This window comes from Onychostruthus taczanowskii, unplaced genomic scaffold (genome assembly GCF_017590055.1).
Source record: "Onychostruthus taczanowskii isolate IOZ18803 unplaced genomic scaffold, ASM1759005v1 scaffold6, whole genome shotgun sequence".
NCBI lineage: Eukaryota > Metazoa > Chordata > Aves > Passeriformes > Passeridae > Onychostruthus > Onychostruthus taczanowskii.
This window is the reverse complement of record NW_024503679.1, coordinates 4271607-4293676: the sequence shown is the minus strand read 5'-3', so window position 1 is coordinate 4293676 and position 22070 is coordinate 4271607. Positions and strand designations below refer to the sequence as shown.

The 22070-nt window shown below is 38.4% G+C and overlaps 1 protein-coding gene across 4 annotated transcripts in view; it reads right to left on the bottom strand.

Annotated features, from left to right (window-relative positions):
* THSD4 (thrombospondin type 1 domain containing 4) overlaps positions 1–22070 on the bottom strand; it is a 241152-nt gene that overhangs the window by 71499 nt on the left and 147583 nt on the right. The window lies entirely within an intron of this gene.

Genomic DNA, 22070 nt, shown 5'->3' with positions numbered 1-22070 from the left:
TGATGGAGGAATTATCAAGCACTGACATCCTGCAGCAACAAGAACTGAGTTGTTCTTTCAAGAAACTCGTATCAACAATGGGAGGTAATTTCCTATCTTGACTTCTACACTAAAATCTGGAAGATATTGTATTTATCATGCTAACAGCAAAGCACATGCATCTTTTTCCTAGCACTTCTGTTCTTGGAATGTACAATCCATCTGTTAGTAAATTAGCTCGGCCTCAGAAATTATGTAATATTCTCACTCACTGTATGGCACCAACTACACACAATTTCAGTTTCAGTTGCACTTTAGACATTTCAAAATCTCTCATTCCAAAGTACCAGCAAACTCACTGATGTAATTTAATTATTACACATTATATGTGCCAAGACATGACAGTCTGGATTAATCAGTCTGCCCATCCTTGATCCCCAGCAAAATCACAAAAACAACTCTTCCAGGGCTCTGACTCTTTCAGTTTATTCTTTCTACTCCAAGTCCCTGATAAAGTGCATAACAGGAAGCCAAAGTAACATGGCATTTTTATTCGAGCCACATTTAGGCTCTTGCTGGAAACAAATACAAATTTTCCTCTGGCTGTAAACTGAGGATTTTCTTCCATTTAATTCTGCCTTTTAAAAATTTATTACTCTGCCAGTGAGTGCTTTTCAAATAGAAAACTGTTCATTTCTTTCACTTAGTTCTATTGTACCTGCTGTGGCTTGCAGGCAAAACATTACTTTGTGAGTGCTGTGAAGGATTTGAGTTCCATTCCTTTTTCAATCCTGCATGCTTTTCTCCAGTCTTTTCTCTCTACTTTATCATTCAAGTATCTGTTTTTTCATAGCAGGGGGTAGGGAGAGAGAAATGATGAATAGTGTTGTACTTAGCCTCCTAAATACTTTATCTGGGCACTGAACTCAACAGTAATTCTGCTACTTCATTTCTTGGAAAAAAACCCACATATTTTTCAATCAGGCAAACTCTGTGGAAAAAATGTAGCACTTTTCCAGAATATAATTCAGCAACAGCTAATGAGATGTGTGCCCTACCTGCCTCCATTTCCCAGTGCCTCTGGAGTGGGATTTACTGAACTCCTACACAGCCAGCAGGCACTCTGACTAATATTTGCTTTGGTATAGCAATTTCAACTGTCCAGTGCAAACACAAGTGCCCATCACTGTATGAGTAGTGCAAATTCTTTGACAACCAGCCAGACACCATGGACAACTGTCCTCCTGCCTGCTCTGTCTGTTCTGCCTGCTCTGTCTTCTAGAAGCCAACGGCCCAAAAACTCTGAAATCATTTTTATGCTATTCAACAAAACAGAATTAAAATCTGTTTTGAACACATTTATGGTACATACAGTTGATATGGTTTCTCTATCCTTACCAGATTCTAACTTGCATACAACTTCTCTCTGAATTTGAAATAGTATTTAATTCTTTAGAAATGTTATTTAGATTCTCCTAAAAATCTACTACGCGTACACCACCATACAATCACTGGCCAAATAAAGGGACACAATACTGTCAGGTATGAAAAACTGGAAGTTACGACTACAGTGGAGACCTTACTCTGAATAAGGCCCTGAAAGAGGTCTTCAGGACTGAGCCCTAACTCAAGAGTGTGTCACAAATAAGCAGTAGTTAAAATGGAAATGTCATAGAAGTGTGTACAGTAGCAACAAAAACTATACAACATCCCAGAAAAATATGCTGACATATACATTTGAGGGCTTAAAAATGCAATTAGGTTGCCCAATGGATGTCATAAGGTATCTAATACTGGTGTTTCATAAATACCTTAAAAATGAGTAGTTGTAAAAACGAGACTAACTATAGCATGAATTTATACAACTGAGAAAAAAACCACATCTGAATGATTTCCTCATTCCAATCCTGCAGCATGTCCAGACTCATTTCACACACACACAGACACACAAACACAAAAAAGCAAAATAAACTCTCTCTTTTCTCTAGCACAAAACAAGTAACTGCAAAAGCAGGAAAGTACAGTGTCAATAAAAGTTCTGGCAAACTTAGATTGTTCCAATTAGAGACACTGCCAAAAGCTATACGGAAAGAGCCAACGAAATACCAATGGCAAGCAAGGAAAGAGCCAGCCAAGCCAACCCACTGTTTGGTTTCCCATCTGAGGAAGGAGAGAAGGAAGAGAGGTGAATTTCCACCTGGAACAAATTCATAAAATAGTCCAGAGCACAGAATTCTGGCAGCTGTATTTGCTGTTATACTGAATCAATATCCTGATCAAATTTGGCAACACTCAGGCAAGCATCTGTTTTCTGCATTCACCCCTATGTAAATATGGAAGAAGCACAGCTCCATCTGAGGATCCGAGGAGCTTGTATGCACTGAGGAGGACAATTCTTCAGCCTAGGGGAACCGTAACAGTGAGGGTTCCCCAGCAGCTCTCTGCAAGAGGAAGGGGAGGGAACCAAACTTTCTCTCGACATGTGAGCACAGTGTGCATGCAGAGCCACGCACAACCAACCATGTGCAGTTTCAGCAATTCTATCACACAGCAAGCTGATCACAGTGCACAAAGCAGCTGGGACTGAAAAAGGCAATGATACATGAAGCATGTCATTTAAAAATGTGTGCAATAATACAACAAAGAAACCAGCAACAAACTTGAGATTAGATACAAGCACAAAAGAATAAAAAAGGGGAAAATTAATTAATCAAATCGTACCATTACACAAAGAAAGTAAAGAGGTGTCCTTGAAATCAACTTAAAGTCAATCAGAAAATTCCAACTCCTTCATGAGTCTTAAGATTGCCTTAAGTCAGCTAGGTGGCTATTAGGAGAAGTACTAAAATGCAAGTAATGCTTTCAAAATGTTACAGAGTACAATTCCACATAACCTGGATCTTTACTTCTCCAAGATTCACCTGATCAAAACAGTCCACCAGAACAATTTCTAAGCAGTTTTACTTTACATAACTTTGAAACTGGAGAGTCACAGGATAACGCCCTCCATAGTCTTTACAATAATAAGGGAGCACTATCAAAATGTGCAATATCCCCATGTGCCGAAATACCTGAAGGGCTATATAAATTGCTGTCAAAAAGGTGTTGTCAATTTGCTGAAAACCAATGCTCTTATCAGCTATTTTATTATCCAACATGTGTCTGCAGCCATGTTATACAGGCAACTTATTGCATAAGAATAAATATATTCCCATATGAACATTCCAGACTGCATTTATACTACTTACATCTACATTTAACATCCATATAATTAGCAAATTAAATACTTTGCCTGATAGTTCAGTACAAATGAAACTCCAGAGCTGAAACAGAAGACTGATAGTACAATGTTGTTTTAATAAAATTTACTGTAAGTGGAAACTACTTAAAGTGCATAAAGGAAGGAAAATTATATTACATAATACTACCAAACTGTATTTTTAGTGATGACAGACTGGCTGTGAAATTATAGCAGATTGAAAAGACATCAGTGCTGGCTGAAGAAAAACAGTTTGAAGGTAAAGCAATCAACTGAAACTTTAGTAATCAGATTAACAGAGGATACAATGAGAGACTTTAACAAGCAAGCAGATTGCACAGACTAGTCTCCATTCTGATGCCAACTGATGGCTGATGAGTCATTCTATTCCTATGAGGAATTTTGAACCATTTTTCATTAGTTAGATTACAGTTATGTCTAGAGAATATACTGCAAAAAAAAAGTTACAAAAGCATTTTATTGAAATATTCCAAGAGACAGTAAGACACAGAGTGTTTTCATAATATTTGCAGATGTAAAGCCATAACACTGGCTGCCATCTTCAAAGCTGACATCTTCAAAATTACACGGAAGTCTATGTACAGAATTGTACCAAAAATATTCAGATTGTTATGGATGAAAATATGCATGAGCTCCAGAACAAACAGCCAAGCAACAGTTTAAAAAAAATAGGCCCGCATTGCTAACAAAGGACACTGTTCATTACAATCCAGCGGAGAAACACGACGTTCATGCCCAGACCAGACAGCCCAGTGCACCACAGCTCTGCACTCCGGCAGGAGCACGAGGGCTGGGGGCTGCAGCAGCTCACGTTCACCCCTCCTGCTCCTGCGGCCCACCAGGCACAACAACTGTTGCCATGAAGTTACCCTGAACAAGAAAAGGGGACAACGCCCTGCAGCTCTTCTTTGGAGCGAGTTCATGAGTTGAAAAGTCACTCCTAACTATCTATAAGGTTAGACAAGATCTGCCAAAACTCACGAAGCAAGAGCCAACCCAGGAGACCGAGCAAGGACTGGAGAGGGCACCCCTTGCCCTCCACGTTGCACAGAAGTGATCCCAGCCAAAGTGCCTGCATGGATATGTCTTGGTGTTTCAGAGCAGACATGTCAGTGCCAGCAGTGAAATCAGCATGACTTGAGATTTAACCACAAAAACCACTGACAAAAGCCACTGTATAATTTTATCACCTTAATTTCCAGAGATAAATAGGTGAAGACCCATAGTGAACCATATTTTCTTGTTAATTTTACCCTTACAAAACCTCCGATTTGCTGGATACATTTGGAAAGCTTCTTTCTAGACTTCTAAAACTTTTAGAAGTTTTATCTTTAATAAAGCTGAAAATCTGTTACTACTCACAAGTCAGCCATCAGTTCTAAAATCAAACCATCAATAGAAAATAGTTTTCCTTGCTCTGTTAAAAGCTTTAATGGCCTAAAACTGTTAATTGGAAAGAGACCATATTATTATAACACCAACTACAAGCGCAATTTGTGGTTTTTAGAAAAAAAATCACTAAATATATGGAAGACACATGGCAACTTGAAGTACAGACTATTTCTTAGTGCCAGAGTGAGAAAAGGGTTTGTGTATAAGAACAATCTGTAAGCATAAGCAAATGCAAATAATGGAACCATTTACATCAGGAATGAAACTAACTGCAATTAAAAATAATTAAATTAAGAATTAAAATGCATTTACATCCTTAAGTATATTATTCTAACATTAAATCAATCACTACTTCAGTCTTGCCCAAGTATGACAATACAAAGCGTCTCACTTACCCTCACACTACTTGCTGCTTGTTTTAAAATGTGTTATCTGAAATTTCTGAGTTTTGTCAGGACTATGGAAGAGTCCTGATTTTAAGGCTGTGGATTAACAGATAATTTTTCAAGACCTGTCCTCTCAATTTGCAGAATTGACTGCATGTCTTATTTGTTTTGCCTGGCAAGCACTGCTGAGTATTAATCTTTGCTTCCTGAACAGTAAGGCCCATTGACTGAGAGATGTGGTTGGCCTGATATCCTCATTCTTTATGGAAATCTAATTTAGCTTTTAAAGTAGATTTCACTCTTTTGCTTCTCTTTATAACATAGTTTAAAAACAATGGGTGTGTTATGTAAAAATGACAACTCAAAGATAATGCAATCACTACTAGTGGAGGTAATTACAAGAAACTTTCAGTTAAAATGCCTTTGTTTTGCTATTTCACACTGATAAAGCACAGCAGTGCTTCTGGTAATGACAGTTACAATGTGAGGTACTTCTTCATTGGAAAGTTCTGCCTGACAGCTTTAAAACTCCCAGACCTCTGCAGGCCTGGTCCGGATGAGTTTCTGCCAGGGTCTCTCCTGCTCAAGAAGTGAAGGTGAGTGAGCTGTGTGGTAGTGGGGACATTCTATCTGTCAGACTACCAAGATGGCAAGCTAGGAAAAAAGATCCAACACTGGTGCTGAATAAATTGCCTCAAGTGCAAACTAACATGAAGCAGAGCCAGAAGTTTCCACTTCTCGGTGCTCTGTACATGAAGCAGAGCCAAGAGTTTCCACCACTGTGTGCTCTGCAGCATAAGACCAAATAGATATTCAAGCCCACAGCTCACAGGACAGGAGGAAAAGTAATTCTCTGCTCCTTCACTACACTGAGCAGGATCAATGACCAGGAAATTCAAAGAGCTTATGCAAGGAGCGCAGACTTGCAAAATGTAGGCAGAGGAAACTTATAAAGACCACAGAATGAAGCCTATTATGTACTCATCATATTACATTTAAAATATTTTCTTTCTGAAGAATTTAGCCTAGATTGCAACTACCATTTCATATGAAGCTGTAAAAAAGTCACTACACAATGTTTCTTACTATATATTTAAAATTTATAGGTGTAGATTAGAATTCAAATAAATCATTATTTAAGTCAGTTGGCATTTTTGTGATAATTAGCTTCCAAAAAAAATTATTTCTATAATTCTGGATATGATGCATACTATCTCAGTATAAAAGAAAGTTGTATCATAGAGAGCTTTAGAAACCTGATGCTAGAACTAAAAAAGAGCCTGAATATTCTACTTTATACCCTAGAGCAAAATTTGCAGCACTCTGAAGTTCTAACACAACATTTTCAAAGTCTGCCTAACCTTAACAGTCTGGGTGATGTTCACTGTGAAAAAGGAACAATTAAATTTGTAGAGCTGCAGAAACTATCCATGGTTTAGGATCCAGCCCTTCCATCCCCTCTCTACAGTCCTGTATGGCTCCAGACCTCCCTGGCAGACTTCCCTTCCTCCCAGCCTGGGCCACAAATCCACCACAGGATTTCTATCCAGAGCCAGGGTTTCAGGATGCCAGGCTTCACAACATGAGGTTTCATCAAGGTTTCCCTGTTCCGTTTCCACATTCCTTGACTTTCTCCAGTGTATGCAGAACACCATGGGTTAGAGCTACTGTGGTACCTAATCTAACCACCAAGGGAGCAGATAAAGTGATCCTAGAAAAGCAAACACGCCTGGGCAATTCCCATCAACCACCACCTTGGCCCACAGAAACATTCCAACAGGCCATGTTTATGACGTGCTCAGCCTCTCTGAGCAGGAAAGCATAAAACCTAGATCCACAGGAAAAATTCCTCACATCCTGTTCAGTGTGGAATTCCTCAATTCCATTATACAATAACTGGGGAGGTGCTACTGCTACATTTTTGCAATGTAAGTAGTCCAGGTTTGCTTCTCCAGTGTCTTTCATTTTGATTGGACACAAGCACAAGGGGAAAGTGGGTATAACACACTAATATTCTTTTTTGTCCATATTTAGTACTTATTCTGCACTGTTGTGTACAAACTAGACACTCATCTGGGCGTATGCTACCTGGGCAGCAAACACTGTGATGAAGAAAACTGTTTTAACTGCATTTTCCTGGAGAAGATTTTAAAACCCGTTGTAAGCACTTAATAATTTTAAGATGGACTTTTTGTATATTTACTGTATTGTATAAATAAACAGAATTTTCCTGGACTTGGTTCAAGGTTTTTGTATTTGTAATATTTGTTTTAAATGTAAAGCAAGAAAAAGCAAGTACATTGCTATATTTCACAGAACATCTATTCTGTTACCACATGACAAAAACAGCAACCATACTAATAATTACTCTAATTCATTGAAGAGTATTCCTTTAAACTTGGCAGTGCAGTACAAAGAATTCCAAATGTAATTCTTAACATCCTCAGTCCAAAATACTGGCAGAGTTTAGAAGTCAGGTTTTCTCAAAAGGAATGTTTTTAACTTCAGCACTAACAGGGCTGAAATTATTGTAGAAAAAAGTGTATTTCCTTTTTCCTTCAAACACCCACTGCCTTCTGCGCAATTCAGCCCAAGGTTATAGAAAACTTTATGTTCTAAGTTTGGTGATCCAAATCCTTCAGTCTTTACTTGGGCAAAACTCCCACTGAAGTCAGTGAAGTCAGTGGGAGTTCTGCCTGGGTAAGAACCACTGGGTTTGGCTCAGTAAGCTGAGGAGAATGTGAGTGAAAGTCATGGCTGCATGGAAGTAGCTCATTTTTCCAGCCATGAAGATCATAAGTTACTTTACAACACAAAAACACAGAATGCTCTGGGTTGGAAGAGACCTTAAAGATGATCCATATGCAACCTCCCTGCCTTAAGCAGGGACACCTTCCACTGTCTCAAGCCCCATCCAACTTGGCCTTGAGCACTTGCAGGAACAGGGCATCCACAGCTTCTCTGAGCAACCTGTGAGAGTGTTCAACCCCCTCACTGGGAAGAACTTCTCTCATATCTAATCTAAACTTACCTCAATATATAGGTGAGCACCCTAATAATTTCATATTACTTACATTAGGTTGCAGAACACTTATGACAAAAGGAAGAGACAAAGGCTTGTATGACCATTGACAGAATTAAGTGGCCAGGATGACATTAACTCTGTGTGCAGTTACTGCTTTTCAGAACAACTTCTAACACAGCAATCGCAAGAAAATATCTGGGACCTAAAAAAAAAACTTCTCTACAAAAAAGCAGGCAATGATTACTTGAACATGCATCTCTGCTTAGAGCTGTGTATCTCATGAGGGCAAGCTCTGCTTAAACCTCACCAATAGTTGTCCTATTGACAACTCATGAGAATCATGACAATTATGAGAATCTATTCTTCAGTATGCCCCATAGCCTCTCCAGAAAATTTAGGTTCAGAGAAATGCTTCATAGAAAATACAACACTCTGCTATTTTATAGATATAGTATCACAGATGTGACATGTCCATTCTGGGTCTTCAAGGCATCTCACCATGTTTGCACTTGCTTGCATATTTTCTCTCACACATAGGTACATGCACTCTGTGTGAATTTGGTCTGTGTTCTCAGATTTGGACAGCCCTAAACACCACCAGTGTTGTGAGAAAACAGATGTGGGAGTAAAGAGTGAAAACTAGTCCATACAGAAGGGAAACAATCAAAATGAATTTAAATGAATTTACAATTAAGCATTGTTTGATTAAACCCAGGTAAGCCACTCTTTGACATTCCACACAACTGCATTTTAAGTATCGTGCTTAATTTTTAATTTTTCTGTATGTCTTCCTTCCCCCTCTTTTTAGCTTCTTTTAAATTTAGATTCAAACTCATAAGTAGCTTTCCAGCCTATATAAACTCAACTTTTAATATATTAACTGAATACTTCTACTCAACTTACGCTTAAGACCTTGATAAGACTGAATGACAGACCACTATCAAAATAATCTAACACCTTAAGTTCTTTCATCAGCTTTCTCTGTTCTGCACCTGTAAGAAACCAAGAAAAACTATTCTCAGCAGTGTATCAACAACACACTTTATTTTCCACAAGATTTATGTCAGGTTTACCTGAAAGAAGCCAACAAACACATGTGGGACAAAAGCCATGTGTGATAATTTGTTATGTTACTCTTGTACTTACCTAAAAATGTGGGCAAAGGCAAGCGAAAATGAAATTTGTGAAGTCAATGGTCCTGCAAATGGATTAGCAGGCACAGTTAGCATACACAAAAGCAGTGAGGATGGAATTTATCTTGGAGATTAACACTGAGGTATCGCCTTGTGCCACTTCACACAGTGTTGGTTTAAACCTCTGTGGCACTTTTCTCCTTTTCTTTTTGGCAAGTGCTGAACTATTCCACAGCAGATATTCCCATCAATTGCATCTCCCGCTGTTTTAAAACCAGTAGAGGAACTAAACTCTCCCTGCTGTTGATGCAGATCAGTGCATTTCAGAAGGGACAGACGATAACAACAGGAAACAAGTCAGAGGACAAATAAATATTGCTACTTAAGCCTTCTACATAACTGCAAAACACTAACTCTTCAAATAAAAAATACATGCTGTTCTACCAGGCTGCCATGATAGATCTTAGAAAGACACAGACAGTTTTATGGTCTTATAAGTGTTCTTTGCTGAAAGGGAAACTTGGAAGCAATAAAGCATTTTCTTACAAGTGAAGCCTGACCACAACTGCTGCCAATTCAACAGTAAACTGACTTCAGCTATGTGGAGTCAGATGGTTTCAGCTTCACCACTACAGGGAAACCAACTCTTGTAGGCTGGCACAACCACTATCTGGAAATGTGCCATGATTGTGCATTGAGTTAAGCTCCAGACAGACTGTAAGGGCTGAACTTTAAACCATTTGTATGTTTAATGTACACAAATAAATTTATGGCTGCATAAAAACTGTCATGCTTCAGGGATTAACCTGTAATAACCTCTCCTGCTATGTTAACAAAGACATTTAAAATCTGCCTCACCAAGTTACACAGGATTCAGGTTAATGAAGGCAATTCAAAAAGAAATTTTAGGGCCTCATTATATCTAATAAGGGATTAGTGACACCAACAATGTTTAAGACCATTTGTGGACACTTTGATGCTGCCCTGTGGCTTGGGACTCCCTCATTTTACCTCAGGATTCCCAGATGAACCTCAGGTTGGCAAGATGAATAGAACATCACAGAAGTGAATGGCATGGAGGACTTGGAAATGAAAATAACTTTCAGAGTGTCAGACATACAGTTTCCTTGTAGGCATTCTACCATCTAACAGTTTTGTGTACCCCTGCTTAATAGATGAGAAAAGGTCTATTCTCACGAGGCAGAGTTTACAAGGAAGAGTATCTATAGCTGAGCAGTGTTTTGTGACAGTAGCTAAAAACCCGACCATAAACTTCCTACTTAAGTTAAGCAAAGACAAGAAACATATTGGCAGAACAGGAACTAGTCAGTGGGAAGTTTTAAGACCTGACCAGTTTGAAACACCCTGGAAATGTAACTAGCTTCCCTATGCATTTGAGACAGGCACCACAGTTTTTTTGAGAACAGGAGATAAAGTAGGAGAAAGGGATCCTATTGGAACTCCATCAGGAACACCTGACAGCACAAGGCCATCTTACCTCTGTTAGAACATCCATACAGAAACTATCTGTTCTCAATGTCACAATGTCAGAAAAGCTTTATTGGAGATATTTCATTAACCAGACAATAAAGGACCCCTGTGGTACAAGGCAATACACGACAATGACACAAGGGTTAGCCTGTGCCATCAAAACTAAAGCAGCTGCAGAAATTAATCTATGCACAGAGGCAACTAAAGCTGGCAAAACAATTCTGATGACATTCCAAATCAGCAAAAAACATCCCAAAATATCTGAAGGTTTCCTTTTCTCTTAGTTACTATTAAAACTTCATGATCTTATACATTTTCTGGGAAATTGTCAAATATTCAGACTATCCAACTTTATCAGTTTTCTTTCCAAACAAAAAGTGTATTCCTAAATTTAACTACTTATCTCAGAGCCTTCAAGGATAGAAGGAAATATAACAGGAAGGAAAATTGAAATTGTCATAAAAAAATCATAAGAGAAGGTGACCTGAAACAGCAACTTGGACATCCTTGCACACAAGGGCAATTCAAATCTTACATTCCAATATGACTACTAAAGATTGTAAATTTTTTTTCTGTCTAGACAAAACAGTAAAAATACCAGGAAGAAAATTTAGTTACATTTTTCAGAGATTCAAGGACATGAAGTTTAGTTTGATTCCTGACAAGAAATTATAAGGTTTCCTCAGTTTTCACTTTATCTGAAGAGGTTCAACAAACCTGTAGTAGAAACCAATCTAAAGGATAGGTATAAAAGTAGAAAAATAAAACCAAAATCCAGGAAAACTCCAACCACCCAACTGGCAATCCAGACATGCATCTGATCACATTGCACAACTGCTGATGTGACCTCACAAACTGAGGTGTGTAGTTGGGCTTTTTGCAGCCACCAAGGACACACACCAAGGCTGCAATCCACCACAAATGGTGTCTGCTTAACTGAGGAGCAATACTGCATTACATTTCCTATGTAACTGAGGAGCAATACTGCAGCACATTTCCTATGTAACTGAGGAGCAATACTGCATCACATTTCCTATGTAACTGAGGAGCAATACTGCATCACATTTCCTATCCAGAAGATGCTGTAAAATGCAGCTGAAATTGCAGTTCATGTTCACTTGTCTCACGGACAGAGTGAATACTGTTATTGACACAATGTTACTGACACACTTTGTCAACAAGTCACAGAAAAATAAGCAAAAAACTCTATTCTTTGTCTGATTTAGAAAGTATTTTTTAAATGGTATGTTGTGCTGGAAAAAAGAGACCACGAAGAGACGAAATGATTGCATTTATATGTACATGTGAATACACTGGTAAGCATCACTGTGATCCTCTGAAGCAGCCCAGCAATGGTGTCTCAGAGGCAATTGTATGATAATTACCAGTAACTATCAGGTAATTATCGTACAATTATTTCAGATTGGACAGAAATTAACTCCCTCCTCTTATCTCTAAGTTTGATAATTCAGTGAGTGAATAATGTATTAAAAGTGCTAAGTAATCTCTGAGACAAAGGCTTAATATTCTCATAGATTCAAAGAAAATAATGGCAGATGTTATTAAAAAATTTTATCATTAAAATGTAATTTAATAAATAAATGCATAAAAATCAGAAACTTATGAAGCTGCAGGACTTTTACAAATTAAAAAAGGACAGCATGTCTGCTGAATTTGAGCTCTATTCTAAAATTTAAAAGGGCTTGCACGGGGTTTAGTAAGCTCTTACTATTTTTAGAAATGTCCCACACCAGATGTTTTTTTCATTCCTTATGTTGCAGGATACCACATTTATTTCCAGATCCTCCCAACCAATGCACTTACTTATGCACTTACAACTCAGCCATTGTACAGATATTTGTACAATGCACATAGGGAAATTTGCATCTAATCAGGGCAGCAGGATTTGGCTAATGACATCTTTCCTAAATCTTGCCACTGAGATCAAAACCCTAATAATGAGAATTTTAAATCAGTGACCATTTGGCTTTCAGAATCTTTATGTGAGCCAAGACTTCACCTTGACATTCCCAGTGCTGATCCTCCACTTGCTTCCCTGCAATGTCTCCCTAATGAACTCTCCAGCAGTTTCCACAAGGCTGATTATTTTTCAGGTCATTTCCTTACTTTCCTTGGCCAAATCCTCCTAAAGCAAACAATGTTTTAACAGCATTCACTTCTTACTTTCTAAAATTTTGCCAAACTGCTTAAGATGAAGTAGAAATTTCCTTCTGACTTGAAGGAGAAGTAGGAGCATTTTCCAGCACCATTAGTTTGTTCTCCAAGAACTATCTTGTCCTCACAGGGAGATGTGAAGTGTGAATTTTAACTTGCCCACCAGGCATTCCCAGCCTTCTCTTCAACAGTGGGAAGATCCCAAAGCTTGAAACTTGAGTGAGACCAGTGCTAGACCACTATTAACGTTGAAATTTGTGCTTGCAAGTACTGTAGTGTTTATTCTTCACTAAAATACAGCTTCACCAGGTCCTTAATGCTTATTTAACAACTAGAAACAGCTGCAGATGTTAACTTTTGATCTCATCTGCTCTCAATCAATTCTTAAAATGAATGGCTGCATATACAGCTGGAGCTACACCAACTGCCATTCTTTCCAAGGACTAATGGACTTCTGTGCATCAATACTGGCTTCTGACAACATGGAAAAAATGTATTAGATTTTTTTCAAGTAACTCCCACTTTTTCAGCGCACTGAATGTCTTATAAACAGATATTTAGAGATTCTTCTTTCCTAAAATTGCCTTTGGGAAATTCATAAAACTAGATGGCTCATTTGTCACAAGTAGAATATATTGCAGTGAGAATGACAAAATTAAAAGATGGGAAATGATTCAATGTATCCACTACTAGAGCAAAAATGATGGACAGGAAAAGCCCACACTTAAGTAACATTTATTAACACCTTTAAAATAGTGTGACAGCGAGGTAATTTGTCAGGAGTGAGAACCAAGAAGAAACTAGAACTGTACTTGAGAGGTTCCTTCAAAACCTCTCAGTATTCACGCAGCCATGTCGAGGGAGATTAATACTGCTAAAACTTTTTAAATTTCTTACGAACAAGTCATTATGACCTTAAACTGAATCCTAAGCATGGTTTTACTTCGTTATTAACCATTTTTACATGGTTAGGTACCCTCTCTCATCTGAAAATCAGAAGTGGTGGTCATTCAGAAAGAAGAGGCAGGACACAAGCCAGCCTCTGCTGCCATGGTCTGAGTAGAGAAAATCCCCAAGAGCCACACTGTGACAGCTGGATGCATCAGGAGTTTTCTTGATTTCACTACCACAATGCTGCAGTCATTTTGCTTTGCTTTAGCTTTGTTCATTCCCTGAACCATAATAAAGCAGCTGAAGAAATATTTTTATTTCTTGTGTTGATCCTTCCTAATTATTGGTTTCTTTAGTAATGCACTGTTCATCACCAAAAGCCAAGCACCCCAACAAACCTAACCCATTACAAGGATTTGGTATGTGCTCTGCCAGGGATCCTCAGGACAACCCTGAAGAGTTAACCTTGAAGTACTGAAGAATCACCTGAATACTCAAAATTTTCAAAAGTATGAAATGCAGTCACAAAGCAAATGACACTGTAACCACCTCATGTCATGAGCAGAGTACACGTGAGCAATCCTCAATGGCATGGGCACCATGGACACATCACCTCTGTGTCACCTGGGCACCATGGACACATCATCTCTGTCACCTGGGCACCATGTACCTACCATCTCCTCTCTTCAGTTCCCCCCCAGCACCAAGAGAATCTGTGCCTGAGGTTCTCACTATCAAAATATATAAGGAAATGTTTAACAAAATTATCTTCAGTTTAATGCATTGGCTCCAACAAGATAATTCTGCCATTTCAGCAAGAATTTTTCATTTAATGAGGAAATAAGAAAAGTTATTTGTATAGTTAGTCTGTGTCCTTGTGCTTTTGTAGAGGATATTGGCTCACAGTTAACAACATCAAAACATTTGGTGCCCCTGGCTAGAATGCTTCACTATCACCTGCTCGTTCGAGCACTAAATAAATCTCAGTTTTCAAGTACTTACAAGCAAGAGTCCAGCACGTGTTTCAGACATTCTGTTCATCTACAGATGTTAATACATCCTCCACACACCAAATGTTATCAAATGTGCCTTTGTTGTCTCTGCAACAGTTACTTAAAGCTCATTTGAAATGTATAGTGAAATAACTGCATTAATAGAAAGATCTTTCCTCAGAGGGGTTGATTTCTTATGGTAAATCTATTAACTGTTTGGGATCAAAATGCAGCATTTCCACATGCTTTTACCATTGCTTCTGAAATTTCAATTCCCAAGGTGCAAGCAGGCAATTTTATATTAAATACCAAGCTTCCTACTACATTATCATCTACCTCTGATATTAGTCAGCACCTTTTCAAAAACCAGTTTTAAAAAACCTTTTCATTTGATTAAGAATTTGAATAACAAAAGGATTAGTCTTGAAGTCAAAAGTGTTTGAGGATTTATTCCCATCATCATGACATTTAGGGAAGAAATCTCATGAAATATGGAAGTAAACATTATGCTTGAGTCAAAAAGCAGTTATGGTTGGAGGATTAATTTACTGACTCCTAATTCACCTCATTCTCCTGTGACTGCCAAATAGGTAGGAGTGGAAATGTGTCAAAAACCTCTGTCTCTTGATAAAACCCTCCTCACAACGCACATGCTGGGAAAATAATACCTGTAACCCGTGAAGAAACAGATCGACAGCTTCAGGCAATGACATACACAGGCAAACCTTTAATTTAATACTCTCTCATGCTTCACTTTCATGTGCCTCATTTAGCAGGGCTCTTTAAAGAGAAGCAATGTAGCTGCTGTCAGTGATATAATTGCTGTGTTGGTGCCCTTGGGTCCTTACACACCAGTGAAGGATGATTGATCCCTGCTGCTGTTGTTTTGGCTGCCATGAACAGCAAGTGATACTGAAGGAAAAATGGAGAAAGCTACAGATCAAGTAAGGACAGGGATATGTGTCACGTACCACTCCCTTCTGCCCATGGTTTTTCCACCATGCATTTTGTATTTGCTTTATGTTGCTGATGGCTGCACAACTGCCCCCAACTCTGTTCTCAGAGGCTCTGAGCAGCAGCTCAGTGAGCAGTGCCAGTAACCCACCTCCAGCAGTGTGCCTCCAGGATAGCTGGTAGCAAAATTCCATTTGGACTTTCAGCAGCAAAGCATTTGTTTAGTTACTCGGCAGAGTCTCTTTTGTGCACCAGGTCTCCCTTCCAGAAAGGCCAGGGAATTCTAATAATCAGCTTGTCTCCCTAAAATGGGTACATCATCCACAGGCAGAACCTAACAGCGCCGCAACAAAATGCAAGATAATCTCGCAGGCTGGGGGGAGCGGGAAGTGTTTTAAGAAGTGGTATCACTTAAAGGCAACCACCAGGAGTTTACAAGAATTTCCATTCTTTTAATTAAAGATTTTATGAGTCTTGGAACACATTCCTGTGCCCTATTATACATCAGAGCACTTAAAAATTCAGAGCCTTATAAAATTGCCATAAAGAGATAGGAAAACCAAGGGAGTCCTTAGAAGGAAAAATCTCTTTATGCAATGACTGTTATGATTTAAAAAACAATTAGTGTGACTTATTTTACTTACTGTATTTTCATTTCCTCCTTTTCTGCTGTTTGTAATTACCTTTCAATACATTCTAATATTAGCTACCTGCCTTCTAAATTCATTGCTCCATTTATATGCTCAGCATGTTTGGAACAAATATTAAAATCCTCAAAAAAGGAGCTAAATTCACTGTGTCAGAAGAAAAAGCATTTACATTATAGTGATAAAAATACATTCATTAGAATTCAATTTTAAGAGAATTATTACTTCAAAAAGCAAAGGTAAAAAAAAAAATCAAACAAAAGAATGGATACTGATAATGAAATATTATTAGGAAAGTATTCTGTAAACTATTAGTTTCTAGAGAAAATAGTATTTCCAGATGCAAAATTCATGGTAAATTAATTTAAACATATGTCTATCTAATAAGTAATCCAACAAGTTTCTGGAACTGCTTTTAAGAAAATGGTCTATGAACCATGTCTCAGAAACAAATTAGCTCATCCATCACACGTAACCATTTCTTTGGTAATGACTTAATGAATTTAGCTTCACTATGCTAGGACTGAGCATGATACTGTAATTACTGTGGGAATTACTGTAGCCCTCAATCCATCTTTTAGATGTTTATGGCATGGAACAAGACGCTCAGCACAGCCTGAACCAGAGCCCAAAGCCAAACGACTTTGGATCTAGAGAACTACTAGGGAAGTACCCTTACAGACTTTGGTCAGTGCACACTGCTCTGCTGCGATTGCAGTCCTGTCTTTCCCACAAGAATAGGCAGGGATGCACCATACAAGAACACAGTTGGTGTAATTCTGCTAGAATGTAATGAACTCTAAACTGAACATTCTACTACACCAGGTTTACACCAGAGTTTTCAAAGCAAACCAGGGTTGTACTACTAATACTGCAGTTGAGACAGACAACAAAGCTGGGGAGAGTGAGGCAAGAATGTCAGAGGTCAAATAAACATGCACTGTGGTACTTACACCAATACACAGAGCATATTCTTATAATTTGGCCAAGGCCGTGGATATTTACTTGACAGGATTACTTTTCAACTATCATGTATCTCACTTTCAAATGTTTTACTGGTGATGTCAGCAGTTACTGCCATATGTAAATTACCATGTTTTTTTTCTAATCAGGTAATTTTAGAGTAAATCCAAATAACTTTCTTTTATGTATGCTAAATAAATAAATGGTTCAATCCCTCCTTAGTTACGAGTCCACAAATGTTCTCAAACATTCTCATGCTTCATAAACAGAAGGGTTAAGGGTGATGTTTTATGTGAAAGTAACAGTCAAGGTGACGTATCAGTTTCTCAGGAGAATCAATGGAAACCCTATTAACCTTGGCTTGCAAATGGAAACACTCAGGTACAGAGATGAGGAATTATTTTTGCCTGTATGTCAGTGGGAGAAACGATGTTTTCTTATATGCTGGCCCTGTGGAAGTCAGAGATGGAAATGCTTGTTTTATTGGGCTGCATCATGAGCTCCCTGCCCATGACTGAAGGTGTGGCATCAGCTCAACTCGATCCTGGTGACTGGGCAGACACAACTGAACTAGTTCATCTCCTGGCCACACAGAGCTTCTTTGAGACAGTGCTCAGATACAAAACCATCCATGTGCTAGAAAGGTTGATTTTTCAAGCATATGTAAAAGTTGCTCTTACTGATAATGTTTTGAGCCTCTGAATTGTATTTTACCTATGCGGTCCAGGACTTTACAAGTAACAGCTGTGTAACAGCACAACCTCACAGGACTCTCATAAGGATAAAAAAATTGAAGATGACAAAATCCACAGATACAACAGCCATTATGGCCAGTCCAGTATGGCTGGTAAGCTACAGCTGAATGCAATAAATGGAGACCACCAACAGTCATGCAGCACAAGCATTACCATGTTCATTCTCCATGCAGCCCTTTCACAGAACTGGCCAAAATCACATTAGCTGCTGCAGATGTGACCTGCTGGGGAGCTCCCTGCCTCTTCACAAGTGCAGCAGGTCTGACCACAGAACACTGGAAGACTCAGCTGAGTAAGGTCAGAAATTTTACTCCAGTAAGCCTCAGGAAAGAGAGCTCCTCTTTGACAAGAGAACAGTCAGTCAAGAGGGTCAAAAGGACTGTGACCTCAAGGTGTTTGCAGGCTTTTGTGTTTGGGTTTGTTTGGGGGTTTTTTGTATTCTTGCTTTTTGCTTGAGCAAGATCAACATGGGAGAGCTCCATTCATATTGTACCACACAGAAATAAGTAACGAAGGTGTTTGCAGGCTTTTGTGTTTGGGTTTGTTTGGGGGTTTTTTGTATTCTTGCTTTTTGCTCCACACAAAAATAAGTAACAACAAGGAGATGAACACTGAGCTGTTCCCTGGGATGAACACTGAGCTATTTCTTGCAATGGGTTGCATTTGTGCAGTGAGGATTGTGACTCCTGACCCTGATCAGTGAATAATCTTTTAAAATGCTGCTAAGTTTGCTTTGCCTCTCTGGTTCCTGTGGACAAGCTACACACACTGCAGGGAGGCTGAGCAGTGTGGAGGTGGAAATGAACAGGAGCTCCACAGCAATAAGCTCCCTCTGCACTCCTGTCTGTTTATTCCTGGTCTATCAGCTAGGGACACTGTGTGGAACAACTGCTCCATTTGCTGGCCCACGAGCCACAGATGAGAACCAGCAGTGTCTGCAGCACACCAAGAATCTCAGAGTTGCTCAGGCTCCCTCTACTCATTTTAGAGGGTGGAGCGTGACTTTTTCACCCCCTCTATGCCCGAATTCCAAAGGGAAACATTCCACATCTGTGAAAATTTATTTATAATAAAAATATATTAAAACAACTCTTGAGGACACTGTTTAGTATCTTCTACACTTCATGTTGAACTACTTTATGAAGAAAGCTGAACAGCATCTAGTATTCAATACTCTGAAGCTGAACAGTATCTACAAATTTAAACAAAACTCTTGCTTCTATAAACAGCTTGATTAATGTGGCAAAACATGCTGTTATCTGAACTACTACTGCTCAAGGACTGAAAAGAATTAGGTATCTTAAAACCTGTTCCTGTTCACTTAAACATGCTGAAAGTTCTGTGTTAAGTCATATATTATGTATATTGATGATTAGTTAGATTATGATTACTTATCCCATTAAAATACAGATCAAATCAACACAGAAGTTATATGTGAGGTTTCCTTCCCATTGTCCACACATTTTGTCAGCTAGACTGATTTTTTTTTTTAAAGTAATAGAAAACAATTCAAACCAAACTCAGAATGGTACAATTTAGTCTTGCTTTATTGCTGAGAAGGCCAGGCTGATGACTTTGCACACCTTCACTGACACCTGTACTGAGGCAGAGAGGGCTGACATTACCAACTTATGGTCAATTTGTACGGGATTAAAGAAGCTACTAAAATGGGAAAATTCAGTTGAAACAATTAAAATCCCAAGGCATGTGAAATTCCCAAATGCAAATGTTTGACAAGTACTCTGGTAAAACAGTTTAAAAGGCTACCTGCTTTTGAGTGAAGAATAATGACAGACTTAGGAATACCTGAAAATACAGGGATAAGCTATTCCTCAGGAAAACTCCCTGCTTGCTCCAAGATTTCTCAAGCACAATGTATCTACTGAAACCAACGATTTTCCTGCTAAAGCTGATTCTAAACCACCAGATCAAAGACGTGAGAAGAGGGAAAGCTTGATTAAGTATGGTTTTGCTAGGAGCTCAGCATGTTCATCTGCTGAGAAGCACACACACACAAGCTCTGGGCTTGGCCATACAAATGTGCTGCAAGCTGCAAATCTATACAACCTTATTTCCTCCCTGGATGGAAAAGTGATGCAATGTAGTTTCACTGACTTCATGCCAAGTCATGCCTTAAATCAACAACAAATGAAAAGCACAACATAATCATACACACATTAGAACAAGTGTTAGGGGTTCCTTAAGAATTATATGGGGAAAAACATACTTGAATGTTTGTTATTTTCTGTTTCTTGAACAGTAAAGTTCAGCATTAAAATACAGACAAAACAAGCTGGCAAGAAAAGCAACTTCCCACTGACTTCATAACCTGTCAAAAACTGACACTTTTATGAGCAGAACTTTTAAAAATACATACCTATATATCAATTAAAATATTCAGAGAAGTATACAAAACAGTTCAAAGGACCACAAAACAACAATTCAGGTTCCTTTCAAAAATGGCTTCTCACTTATTTTCTCTGTCTTCAATTCACTCAACCACAGTGAAAAATCTTTACTGAATAATTTCCTAGAGAAATAATATTTATGTAGCCAAGGTTCTGCAGCTGGAGCAGGGAAATGCACAACATTATCGGGTGGTCTCTTACAATACAGGACAAAGAAATATTATATTAATAACAGTAGACAACAGTATATTTTTATTATAAAATTCCGAAATTAGGCCTATTAACATAATAAAGGAGAAAACTTCTCACTACCTATGCTAAAATCTACAACCTAAAATTCATTGATAAAGCAACAGGCCAATTTTTTTATATTCTGTCTGCTGTATTAGCTGAAAAACTAAGAAAAAACAGTCCAGTTTAAAGTACTTGGCATATGGATCACAGTGCTAAAACATTCCACACTGCACTTTTACAGCAGAAATTAATTTCCAGGTAAGAACACAGCATTGCTTTTATTTTACTTGCTAACGAGGATAATTGGCAGGCAGCACTGCTGCTGCTCTAGATTTGTTCTTTATATGGATCTCTGAAGACCACATGTGCACGCAGTGGTGACAGAAATATTTTCCATATGAGCCACCACAGATTTTAAGGTCCCACGGTCTGAACAAGGTGAGTCCATCTATCATTTTCTGTGCTCCGTAACAATCAACCAGGAAGTTAAAAACTTCTGTGACAACTAGAGGGCAATGATCAGCTTCCAGTTGCTGTGATCATCAAACCATTTAAATTTGTTGAGACACTGCTGAAAACCTTTCCCTGCTTTAACTAGATCAAAGGCAGCACAAGATTTCACTAAGAGACATTTTCTTGAAACAAAGCTGTTACAGATTCTCTTATTAAAACACCCTGGAAGCAAAATAAAGTTTATTTCTAGACGTGTGAGCTACAGAGATAGCTCCACACAGTCTTGGACAAGGTGTTTTTTCCAGTTCACTTACACCTTTACCAGGGAAAATAATTGATCTGGACTTCATTAGGCTACTATTAAGTTATGACAGCACCAATAAAGCTTTAAAGCAGAATCACTGTTTTCAGAAGATTTACTTAAGGAAGGCATATTTATGGAACAAACTTATCCAATGATTTGTTTAAAATGCACAGCTACACATCCCATCTCAGGTAGAGCAAGGGAGAGTGAGCATCAGATGTGTTTTTTGCAAGTAATTTCATTAGATGGAATATTTTATATCAAATAGTACCACGCCTGCTAAGTTATTTCCTAAATGGCAAAAGAGTAGCAGAAAATTTCTGCTTTGGTATGAAATAAGTACTTGATGACAAACTGCTCTGATGAGGACAAAAATCTGGAAAATGGCTCTTCATAAATCAAGCAGCAACTTTTTAAAGCACATAAAGAGCTGTTCCATTCCACTGTTGAAGATTTAGGAATTAGGAATATTAGGAACACATAAAGTCCCTCTTTGATTGTATGATATAGAGTTTTTTAAAACTCAAGTTCTTTGTGCCCTGCCCCAGACTAAACATTACATGTATTTGCACAAAAAGAATGTTATTAAAGTAATGAAGCCTGGAGTT